At 39.6% G+C, this 12,754-nt stretch overlaps 1 protein-coding gene across 4 annotated transcripts in view; it reads right to left on the bottom strand.

The window, feature by feature from the left end:
- The window catches only part of PFKFB1 (6-phosphofructo-2-kinase/fructose-2,6-biphosphatase 1), a 132,243-nt gene that overhangs the window by 112,266 nt on the left and 7,223 nt on the right, over positions 1–12,754 (bottom strand). The gene's annotated exons all lie outside the window — the stretch shown is intronic.

Below are 12,754 nucleotides of genomic sequence, written 5' to 3'. Positions count from 1 at the left end.
CACTTAATACTTTAAAAACTAATTAGTAATCAAAATTATTAAGTTAGGAATAGATGTGAATTACTTAAACTTGATAAGGAACGTTTAAAACAAAAGCATACTGTCATTATTAGCCTTAAAAGTGAAAGACTGAATAAATGAAATATTTCCCGTTTGTAGATGTCATGACCATCTACATAGAAATCCCCAAAACTATACAAATCCTTAGAACTGACAAGTGAGTTCGACAAAATTGACAGATACAAGATCAATATACAAAAATTAATTGTGAGACATCTTTCCATGATTAGGAGTTCTATTTGCTGGCATATTGAGTGCAGCACTTTCACAGATAGCTCAACTGGAATTTCATCACCTCCACTAGCTTTGCTCTTGGTGATGCTTCCTAAGGCCCACTTGATTCACATTCCAGGATGTCTGGCTCTAGGTGAGTGATCACACCATCATGATTATCTGGGTTGTGAAAATCTTTTTTGTACAGTTCTTCTGTGTATTCTTGCCACCTCTTCTTAATATCGTCTACTTCTGTTAGGTCCATACCATTTCTGTCCTTTATTGAGCCTATCTTTGCATGAAATGTTCCCTTGGTATCTCTAATTTTCTTGAAGAGATCTCTCAGTCAGTCAGTCAAGTCGCTCAGTCATGTCCGACTCTTTGCTACCCCATGGACTGTAGCCTACCACGCTCCTCTGTCCATGGGATTTTCCAGGCAATAGTACTGGAGTGGATTGCCATTTCCTTCTTCAGGGGATCTTCCCGACCCAGGGATCGAACCTGGGTCTCCCACATTGTAGAGAGACGCTTTACTGTCTGAACCACCAGGGAAGTCCATCTTTCCCATTCTACTGTTTTCCTGTATTTCTTTGCATTGATCGTTGGTGTATTTCTTTGTGTTGATCGGTGAGGAAGGCTTTCTTATCTCTCCTTGGTATTCTTTGGAACTCTGCATTCAAATGCGTGTATCTTTCCTTTCCTCCTTTGCTTTTCACTTCTCTTCTTTTCACAGATATTTGTAAGGCCTCCTCAGACAATCATTTTGCTTTTTTTTTTGCATTTCTTTTTGTTGGGGATGATCTTGATCCCTGTTTCCTGTACAATGTCACAAACCTTCAACCATAGTTCATCAGGCACTCTGTCTATTAGATCTAGTCCCTTAAATCTATTTGTCACTTCCACTGTATAACCGTAAGGGATTTGATTTAGGTCATACCTGAATGGCCTAGTGGTTTCCCTTGCTTTCTTCAATTTATGTCTGAATTTGACAATAAGGAGTTCATGATCTGAGCCACAGTCAGCTCCCAGTCTTGTTTTTGCTGACTGCATAGAGCTTTTCCATTTTTGGCTGCAAAGAATATAATCAATATAATTTTGGTGTTGACCATCTGGTGATGTCCGTGTGTAGAGTCTTCTCTTGTGTTGTTGGAAGAGGGTGATATCTATGACCAATGCTTTCTCTTGCCAAAACTCTATTGGCCTTTGCCCTGCTTCATTCTGTAATTCAAGGCCAAATTTGCCTGTTACTCCAGGTGTTTCTTGACTTCCTACTTTTGCTTTCCAGTTCCCTATAATGAAAAGGACATCTTTTTTGAGAGAGAACCAGAGAAAGAGCCTATTAAGAAGAGCCCTACTGGGGTCAGAGCTAACCTCAAAGACTACCGTTGCCAGAGTTTAATTGGATTACACTGCTGAGCAATGTATGCTTTAAGGGCATTGTAAAATATAATAGCAATCAGCTTGTAATTTGTGAATCCCAGAATGTAACACCAAATGAAACTGATAGCTTTATAGAATAATCAGGGAAAAAGATAGTCAAAGTGAGCCTGAAGGCTTTGCCTTCCAAGTTGCAGCTATTGTTGAGTCACTTCAGTCACGTTCAACATTGTGTGACCCTATGGACTGCAGCCCACCAGTTTTCTCTGTCCATGGGATTCTCTAGACAAGGGTACTGGAGTGGGTTGCCATGCCTTTCTCCAGGGGATCTTCTCAGTCTAGGGATCAAACCCAGGTCTCCTGCATTACAGGCAGATTCTTTACCACTGAGCCACTAGGGAAGTCCCATGGCCTCCAAGAAGTAACACCAAAGGTTTCTCACTGCAGAGAAATAAACTTCACTAAAATAGGCTAATCAAGTCACAAAGTGAAGAGTTACAACTCAAACACACAGGAACAAATGAACAGAATCAGACAATAAATATCAATATAATAAACTTTATATATGTGCTCTCTTTAATTTGCTCAGCTTCTTTAAAACATAAAATTTTGTAAAACAATAATAATATGTTGGGGTTTTAGCATGTAAAGATATGATATGTATGAAATAATAGCAAAGAAAAGAAAAATGGAATATAGTTATATAAGGGTAACATTTCTATATCTAACTGTAATTAAGTTAGTATAAATCTAAAGTAGATTCTTCAAGATCTCTTCAAGAAAATTAGAGATACCAAATGAACATTTCCAGCAAAGATGGACACAATAAAGGACAGAAACAGTATGGACCTAACAGAAGAAGAAGATATTAAGAAAAGGTGGCAAGAATACACAGAACTGTACAAAAAAGATCTTCACAACCCAGATAATCACGATGGTGTGATCACTCACCTAGAGTCAGACATCCTGGAAAGTGAAGTCAAGTGGGCCTTAGGAAGCATCACTAGGAACAAAGGTACTGGAGGTGATGGAATTCCAGATGAACTGTTTCAAATCCTGAAAGATGATGCTGTGAGAGTGCTGCACTCAATATGCCAGCAAATTTGGAAAACCCAGCAGTGGCCACAGGACTGGAAAAGGCCGATTTTAATTCCAATGCCAAAGAAAGGCAATGCCAAAGAATGCTCAAATATTGCACTCATCTCACATGCTAGTAAAGTAATGCTCAAAATTCTCCAAGCCAGGCTTCAGCAATATGTGAACTGTGAACTTCCAGATGTTCAAGCTGGTTTTAGAAAAGGCAGAGGAACCAGAGATGAAATTGCCAACACTCTATCATCTTAAAAGCAAGAGAGTTCCAGAAAAAAACATCTATTTCTGCTTTATTGATTATGACACAGCCTTTGACTGTGTGGATCACAGTAAACTTTTGAAAATTCTGAAAGAAATGGGCATACCAGACCACCTGACTTGACTCTTGAGAAACCTGTATGCAAGTCAGGAAATAGCAGTTAGAACTGGACATGGAACAACAGACTGGTTCCAAATAGGAAAAGGAGTATGTCAAGGCTGTATATTGTCACCCTGCAGAGTACATCATGAGGAAGGCTGGCTGGATGAAGCACAAGCTGGAATCAAGATTGCTGGGAGAAATATCAATAACCTCAGATATGCAGAGGACACCACCCTTATGGCAGAAAGTAAAGAAAAACTGATGAGCCTCTTGATGAAAGTAAAAGAGGAGAGTGAAAAAGTTGGCTTAAAACTCAACATTCAGAAAACTATGATCATGCCATCCAGTCCCATCACTTCATGCAAATAGATGGGGAAACAGTGGAAACAGTGGCTGACTTTATTTTTGGGGGCTCCAAAATCACTACAGATGGTGACTGCAGCCATGAAATTAAAAGATGCTTACTCCTTGGAAGGAAAGTTATGATCCACCTAGACAGCATATTAAAAAGCAGAGACATTACTTTGTCAACAAAGATCTGTCTAGTCAAGGCTATGGTTTTTGCAGTAGTCATATATGGATGTGAGAGTTGGACTTTAAAGAAAGCTGAGCATCAAAGAATGAATGCTTTTGAACTGTGGTGTTGGAGAAGACTCTTTAGAGTCCCTTGGACTGCATGGAGTTTCAACCAGTCCATCCTAAAGGAGATCAGTCCTGGGTGTTCATTGGAAGGACTGATGCTGAAGCTGTAACTCCAATACTTTGGCCACCTAATGCGAAATGCTGACTCATTTGAAATGACCCTAATGCTGGGAAAGATTGAGGGCAAGAGGTGAAGCGGACTACAGAGGATGAGATGGTTGGATGGCATCACCAACTCAGTGGACATGAGTTTGTGTAAACCCTGGTAGTTGATGATGGACAGGGAGGCCTGGTATACTGTGTTTCATGGGGTCACAAAGAATCGGACGTGACTGAGTGACTGAACAGAACTAAAAATAGATTTTAGTAGTTAAGATATATATGGAAAGCCCTAGAGCAACCACTATGGAAATATCTCAAAAATATGTAGTGAAAAAATATTTAAAGAAATTAAATATTAAACTAGGTAAAATTAACACAAAAGAAAGGAGGAATATGGGGAAAAGACATAATGTATATAGAAAATTTTAAAATGGTACATTTAAATCCAACTGCATCAATAATAATATTAAATATTAATGGATCAAGCAATCTAAGAAAGAGGTGGAAAATGTCTAACTGGATTAAAAAGTAAAAACAAGGTCCCGGTTTATGATGCCTACAGAAAATACACTTCAGATTTTAAGATACAGATAGATTAAAAGTAAAAGAATGTAAAAAGTATATCACAAAAAGAGCAACCGGAAGAAAGATGAAGTGGCTTTACTAATATCAAATGAAAAGATGTTAAAAAAAACATTGCTAGAGATATGTAGCAATCAGTGTAGAACTCTGAGACCTTGGTCTTGTTTTCAGTAAACATCCCACTCCATGTCCTCAAATCCTCTAATGTGTCTTTAGTCTGATAAATTATCAGCACTCAGATCAAGGAAAGGGCAGTAATTAGCTTCTGTTCCAAATGCCTGGGAAAAACAACCAGTGATCATTAATCTTAAGCCCATATATCTGGTAAAATGTCTGCTAAGTCACTTCAGTCATGTCCAACTCTGTGCGACCCCATAGACGGCAGCCCACCAGGCTCCTCCATCCCTGGGATTCTCCAGGCAAGAACACTGGAGTGGGTTGCTATTTCCTTCTCCAATGCATGAAAGTGAAAAGTGAAAGGGAGGGAAGTCGCTCAGTTGTGTCCGACTCTTAGCGACTCCATGGACTGCTGCTTACCAGGCTCCTCCATCCATGGGATTTCCCAGGCAAGAGTACTGGAGTGGGGTGCCATGCTCCTTTATTCAGGCAAGCAGGGGCGACAGTCGGCCTAAGGACCAGGCTGACTAGGGGGTGTTAGAAAGGGTGAGGACTTAATCCAAGGATCGAGGGAAGCCATAAAGATGTTGTGTCTTGACTTTTACATTGATTGGGTAGACATCCATGATTTAAGGAAGGATATAAAAACTGCTGTAAGTCCCACCTTGGGGGCGGGGGGACTCTTTACCCCCAAACAGGGTCTATGCTGAGAGCTTTGTACTTTCCTCCTCTTTAATAAATCCTATTTGCTTGCTACCTTGAGTGTTTACTCATGGATTCCATTCTTTGGCTCCATGGACAAGAACTCAGATTCCCATCTCACTGAGAAGGGACAGCTATTAGCTGTGAAAAGACAGTCTGAAGGGACAGGTATCAGGAGCACCACAACTAGGAGTGTCTTCAGAACAATCCCAGGACATTACAGAAGCAAAGCATCATTGTTCACTGGCGGGCAAGGGGACAGAGTAACCATTTCAAATCCTGCCCCACCCCACCAGCATCTGCAGGCAGTGAGAGGAGTCCTTTTCTGAGCAGGGAGGGCTATCAGGTCAGGGTCTCCTCTGCCCTCTGGAGCTCTGGTTGCCTGAGCACCAATCATCCCAAAGCCTCCTTGGGAATCAGCACTGGGTGCCTCTCTCTGGGACAAAAGTCTGCCAGTGCTGGTGGGGACTGAGTGCTAAAGTGTGGGGTTGGGAGAACTGATTCAGGGAGAGGAACACGGTTGACTGTGTGGATACAGCAAAGGGAACAGGAGGGAAAGGATGCACAGCGATGAATGCTCCTAGACAAGGCATAGTGTGCCTGGAAACTGAGGCACCACTGTTGAGATACATGTATGGGGGCTAGGTCACCATCACCTCCACACGCCAGAAACTGCCTCTACATGTACTGTTCAGTTCAGTTCAGTCGCTCGGTCATTTCCAACTCTTTGTGACCCCATTGACTGCAGCATACCAGGCCTCCCTGTCCATCACCAACTCCAGATCTTACTCAAACTCATGTCCATTGAGTCGCTGATGCCATCCAATCATCTCATCGTCTGTCATCCCCTTCTCCTCCCACCTTCAATCTTTCCCAGCATCAGAGTCTTTTTAAATGAGTCATCTCTTCTCATCAGATGGCCAAAGTATTGGAATTTCAGCTGCAGCATCAGTCCTTCCAATGAATATTCAGGACTGATTTCCTTTAGGATAGATTGTTTGGGTCTCCTTGCAGACCAAGAGACTATCAAGAGTTTTCTCCAACACCACAATTCAAAAGCATCAATTTTTAAGCACTCAGTTTTCTTTATAGTCCAACTCTCACACCCACACGTGAATATTGGAAGAAACCATAGCTTTGACTAGACAGACTTTTGTTGGCAAAGTAATGTCTCTGCTTTTTAATATGTTGTCCAAGTTGGTCATAGTTTATCTTCCAAGGAGTAAGCATCTTTTAATGTCATGGCTGCAGTCACCATCTGCAGTGATTTTGGAGCCCAAGAAAATAAAGTCTGTCATTGTTTCTATTGTTTCCCCATCTACTTGCTATGAAGTGATGGGGCCAGATAGCATGATCATAGTTCTTTGAATGTTGATCTTTAAGCCAACTTTTTCACTCTCCTCTTTCACTTTCATCAGGAGACTCTTTAGTTCTTCTTTACTTTCTGCCATAAGGGTGGTGTCCTCTGCATATCTGAGGTTATTGATATTTCTCCCAGCAATCTTGATCCCAGCTTGTGCTTCATCCAGCCTGGCATTTTGAATGACATACTCTGTATATAAGTTAAATAAGCAGGGTGACTACATATAGCCCTGATATACTCCTTTCCCAATTTGGAAAGAATCAGTTGTTCCATGTCTGGTTCTAACTGTTGCTTCTTGGCCTGCATACAGATTTCTCAGAAGGCAGGTAAGGTGGCCTGGTATTCCCATCTCTTGAAGAACTTTCCTCAGTCTGTTGTTATCCATACAGTCAAAGGCTTTGGTGTAGTCAATGAAGCAAAAATAGATGTTTTTCTGGAACTCTCTTGCTTTTTCAATGATCCAACGGATGTTGGCAATTTGATCTCTGATTCCTTTGCCTTTTCTAAATCCAGCACTGTGGAGCTAGCTTATATAAAACTGCCTGTTGGTCCCTGCTACTGCAAGCAACTATTGCATACCCCAGTCAGTGAGTAAGTGTGCCCCAAGAAGCCACTACTGATGTTGAGCAGGGCCCTGTGGGATGCCTGGCATGGAGGCCTTTTTGTCCCTCATTTCCTATAGACAAGACTCCAGCCTCCATGATTTCTCAGTTCCAAAGGTCAGAACAGTTGCTAACCAAAGGAGGAAGAGCAATGAAACCTGAAGCAAGATTAATGGACCAGAAAGGCTCATCAAAATTAGGAGACTGGACCATCTAAGACCTTGCACACACCTTAATTGTGTTGAAGAAAGAATACAAGACTGTTATTGCATTTATCCTTATCACAAACTCCTACCTGACTATATAACCTTTCCCTACTCACCAAGATTTGCAAAATGGCAGTGCAAAAGGACATGCACTCATCTTCTCCTGTGAGAACTACAAAATTACAACTCACTGCTGAACAACAGTCAACAGGAGAATGTTGGATCCCACCAAAAAGATACCCCACATCCAAGGGCAAAGGAGAAGCCCCAGCAAGATGGTAGGAGGGGCAAAATCACATTTAGAATCAAACCCCATACCAGCCAGAAATGCTTGGAGGGCTCAAATAAAACCTTGTGCACAGCAGGAGACCCCACAGAGAAAGAGCCAGTCCTGCCTTTGCATGTTTGAATGTCTCCTGTGGAAGTACAGGCCTGGCAGGGGCTCTGGGTGCAGGAGACCTGGTTATGGCATAAGCCCTCTTGCAAGAGGTTGCCATCAACCCCACCATAGAGCCACCAGAACTTACACAGGACTGGAGAAACAGACTCTTGGAGGCCACAAACAAAACCTTTTTGCAACAGGACCCAGGAGAAAGGAGAAGTGACCCCACAAGAGACTGACCCACACTTGCACGTGATTGTCCAGGAGTCTCTAGTGGAGGCATGGGTCAGTGGTGGCCTGCTGCATGGCCAGGGGCACTGAGTGCAGTGCGTGCACTGGACCTTTTGAAGGAGCTCAACATTATCTTCATTACCTCCACATTAGTTTGGCCTCAGGTCAAATAACAGGGAGGGAACACAGCCCCACTCATCAACAGAAAATTGGATTAAAGATGGCCCTGCCCATCACACAAGACCCAGTTCCCCCCCTCCCCGACCAGTCAGTCTCTACCATCAGGAAGCTTCCATAAACCTCTTATCCTTATCCATCAGAGAGCAAACAGAATGAAAACCACAATCACAGAAAACTAAACAAACTGATGACATGGACCACAATCTTGTCTAACTCAATGAAAGTATGAGCCATGCCATGTAGGGCCACCCAAGACAGATGAGTCATGATGGAGAGTTTTGATAAAACATGGTCCACTGGGGAAGGGAATGACAAACTACTTCAGTATTCTTGCCTTGAGAACACCATGAATAGTATGAAAAGGCAAAAATATAGGACACTGAAAAATGAACTCCCCAGGTCAGTAGGTGCCCAGTATGCTACTGGAATAAAGTGGAGAAAACAACTCCAGAAAGAATGAAGAGATGGAGCCAAAGCAAAAACACCTACTTGGGGATGTGACTGGTGATTTAAGTAATGTCTGGTGCTGTAAAGAACGATATTGCTTAGGAACATGGAATGTTAAGTCCATGAATCAAGGTAAATTGGTCAAACAGGAGATGGCAACAGTGAACATCAAGATATTAGGAATCAGTGAACTAAAATAGACTGAAATGGGTGAATTTAACTCAGATGACTATTATATCTACTACTGTGGGCAAGAATCCATTTGAAGAAATGGAGTAGCCACCATAGTCAACAAAAGAGCCCAAAATGCAGTACTTGGATGCAATCTCAAAAATGACAGGATGATCTCTGTTTGTTTCCAATGCAAAGCATTCAATATCACAGTAATCCAAGTCTATGCCCCAACCAGGAATGCTGAAGAAGTTGAAGTTGAATGTTTCTATGATGACCTACAAGATTTTCTAGAACAAAGACACAAAAAAGATGTCCTTTTCATTACAGGGGACTGGAATGCAAAAGTAGGAAGTCAAGAGATACCTGCAGTAACAGGCAAATTTGGCCTTGGAATACAGAATGAAGCAGGGCAAAGACTAACAGAGTTTTGCCATGAGAATGCACTGGTCATAGCAAATACCCTCTTCCAACAACACAAGAGAAGACTCTACACATGGACATCACCAGATGGTCACTACTGAAATCAGATTGATTATATTCTTTGTAGCCAAAATGGAGAAGCTCTATAGAATCAGCAAAACAAGACTGGGAGCTGACTGTGGCTCAGAGCATGTCAAATTCAGACTTAAATTGAAGAAAGAAGGGAAAACCACCAGATCATTCAGGTATGACCTAAATCAAATCCCTAACAATTATACAGTGGAAGTGAGAAATAGATTCAAGGGATTAGAGATTCTTCTCAAGTGTAGATTGAACATCCTCTAGGATGACTATCTTTTAAGTGGACAAAACCAGCTGTTAGTGAAGATATAGAGAAATTAGAATCCCCATATGTTGCTTTTGGAAATATAAAACATGAATCCACTTGAAAAACCAGCTTAGCAGTTCTTTAAATCATTGTATTAATAGACGGAATTACCAGAGGACTTAGAATTTCTACTTCTATGTATATATTCAAGAGAAATGAAAAATGTGTCCACCCAAAAACTCGTACACAAATGTTCATGGCAACATTGTTCATAATAGGCAAAAGTGGAAACAAACCAAATTTCCCTCAATTCATATTTGAATTGGCTAAACAAAATGTTGTATATCTATATAATGGACTATTATTCAGCTTTAAAAAGGACTGAAGTATCTACACACGCTACAACATGAATTAACTGAAAATATTATGCCCAATGGAAGAAGCCAGATACAAAAGAGCATGTATTGTATGATTTCATTAATGGGAAATGTCCAGAATAGGCAAATCTATGGTGACAATAAATAGATTTTAGTGGTTTGCCAGTGGCTAAAGGGAGGGAGAAATCTGGAATGACACTAAAGCGTATGGGGTTTCTTTGGAGAGTGTGATGAAAATGTTCTGGAATTAGTAATGATGGTACATAACCACGTGAATATACTAAAAACTACTAAGTTGTACACTTTAAAATAGTGAGTTTTATGGTATGTGTATTATATCTCTATCATAAACATTTTTCTTATAGGCCATCATTTAAAAGTCTATAAATGATGGAGAGGATATGGAGGAAAAGGAACCCTCCTATGCTATTGGTTGTAATGTAACCTGGTACAGCTACTATGGAGAACAGCATGGAGGTTCCTTAAAAAGCTAAAAATAGAGTTGGCATATGATCCAACAACCCCATTCCTGGGCATAAACCCAGGGAAAAATCTAATTTGAAAAGACACATGCCTCCGTATGTTCACAGCAGCACTATTTACAATAGCCAAGACACAGAAGCAACCTAAATGTCCATCAACAAATGAATGAAAAGAAGAATGAAATAATACTGTTTGCAGAAACACGATGAACTTAGAAATTATCATGTTAAGTGAAGTAAGCCAGACAGAGAAAGACAAGTGTCATATGATATCACTTATAAGTAGAATAAAAAAAATGATACAAGTGAATTTATTTACAAAACAGAAATAGACTTACAAACAGAAAAGAAACATGGTTACCAAAGAACATAGTGGGAGTTAGGGGAGAGATAAATTAGGAGTTTGGAATTAATATATGCAACCCTATATAAAATAGATCAACAACAAGGGCCTACAGTATAGTACAAGGAACTATAATAAATAACTTATAATAACCTCTAATGAAAAAGAACCTGCAAAAGAATATGTAGAATATATATATATACATACATATATATATATATATTCTGAATTGCTCACAGTTGAAACTAATACAACATTATAAGTTAACTACACTTCACTAAAATGGTAAAAACATTATTTGAAAGTGTATAAATGATTTACCAGGTAAATATAAAGCTAAATAAAGCAAATGTACATATAATAATATCAGAAAACATTGTAGGACAAAATGTTAATTATACTAGATTAGCAGAAATTTCCTTACACGTTTATAAATATTCAGTTTACCAGAAATATATAGCAATTCTAAATTTGTAGCTATTTACAAAGCTTCAAAATTGACATGGTTACAAGGAGATATTAACAAATTTTTCATATCAATAAGCAGATAAAATCCTGGGAGAATACTAATTGAAGTATATAGTATTCTTAATCGAATTGTAAAATGTATATTTTTTTCAAGTGCTCATGGAATTTTTACCAAAATTACCATATGTTTGTCCATAAAGCAAATCTCATCTCAATAGACATCAAAAAATTGAAATCATACAGTTTGCTCTTGAAGAAGGATGGAATCAGACAGGAAATGGTAAGGGCACTGATTTAGCAAAACAGAAGCTGGCCCAAGGGTTTGGCACCAATTTCTAGATGACTCTTTCTGTGTCAGCCATTAAGTCTTCAGTTGCTAGATGATAATCTATAGGTCTTAGCAGTCCTGAGAAAGGGACTGAGGTGGCCAGGGCAACTGAGTGATATAGAAACTAAGAAAGCCCTGAGCAGTGTCTATTTACCAAATAGTCTGGAAATACTTTAAAAATTCATATGTCCATACAACTGTGCATCTGTGGAATACCAATCTGTTTCGTATGACAATTATAGCATCAGATGCTTACTTTCAAATGGAAGACAGTCTGAAAATTAATAAGCTGTGCATCCAACCCCAGAAGTTAAAAAAGAAAAACAGAGTAAGTCCAAAAAAAGTAGAAAAAAAGAATAATGATGAGGAAAATGGCTAAATAAAAAGCCAGAGACATATCAGAAAGAATCAGAAGGCCAAAAGTTGATTACTTTTAAAAATTTGTAAAAGTGACAAACTTATGGCAATATTGATCAAGAATAATAAAAAATGAAGGTACAAATAAACCAGGATAAGAGGATATAATTGCAAATGAAATAGAGATTTTAAAAATATGGATATAAGTTTATGCAAATAAATTTGAAAAGTGATGTGAAATAGAATAATTCCTAAAAAAACATAATTTAACAAAGCTGACAAGAAGGAATAGCAAACTTGAATGATTCCGTAACTATTCAAAAGATTATATCAATTTTTTTTTTCTTACAAAGAAAACACTGGTCTGATGTTTTTACCTGGAAGTTGTGCCAAATATTTAAAGAACAAATAGTTCCTTGGATAACCTCTGTCAGAAAATAGAATGAAAGGAAATAGAGAGTGGCTTGCTTGCTTGCCAGCTTAATCCAATAGCCCCTTAGAAGGAATAAAAGTGGCTTGGTGGGTGAGGGTGGGATGTAATTTTCAGTCTCATCTGGGCTCCTTGATCTCCAGATGAGTGATTGAAACTGCTGATGGAGAGGAAAAGGAAGAACAGAAGGCTAGGTTTTTTTTTTCCCTCTCTCCCTCCATCCATACCCTCCATTCTACATAGTATATTTAACATCCTACATCTTCCTGGATCTTCCTCTCACTAGCTGTGAGCCTGGACCTCTTCTAGCATTCGCATAGTGGAAGCTTGGTCAGCTGGTCCTTAAGATGTCTGGGTCCCACAGTCCATAGCTATCTTATCTCCACCC

Source organism: Capra hircus, assembly GCF_001704415.2.
Source record: "Capra hircus breed San Clemente chromosome X unlocalized genomic scaffold, ASM170441v1, whole genome shotgun sequence".
Classification (NCBI taxonomy): domain Eukaryota; kingdom Metazoa; phylum Chordata; class Mammalia; order Artiodactyla; family Bovidae; genus Capra; species Capra hircus.
The sequence above is the reverse complement of the archived record's forward strand: the minus strand, read 5'-3'. Positions and strand labels throughout refer to the sequence as shown.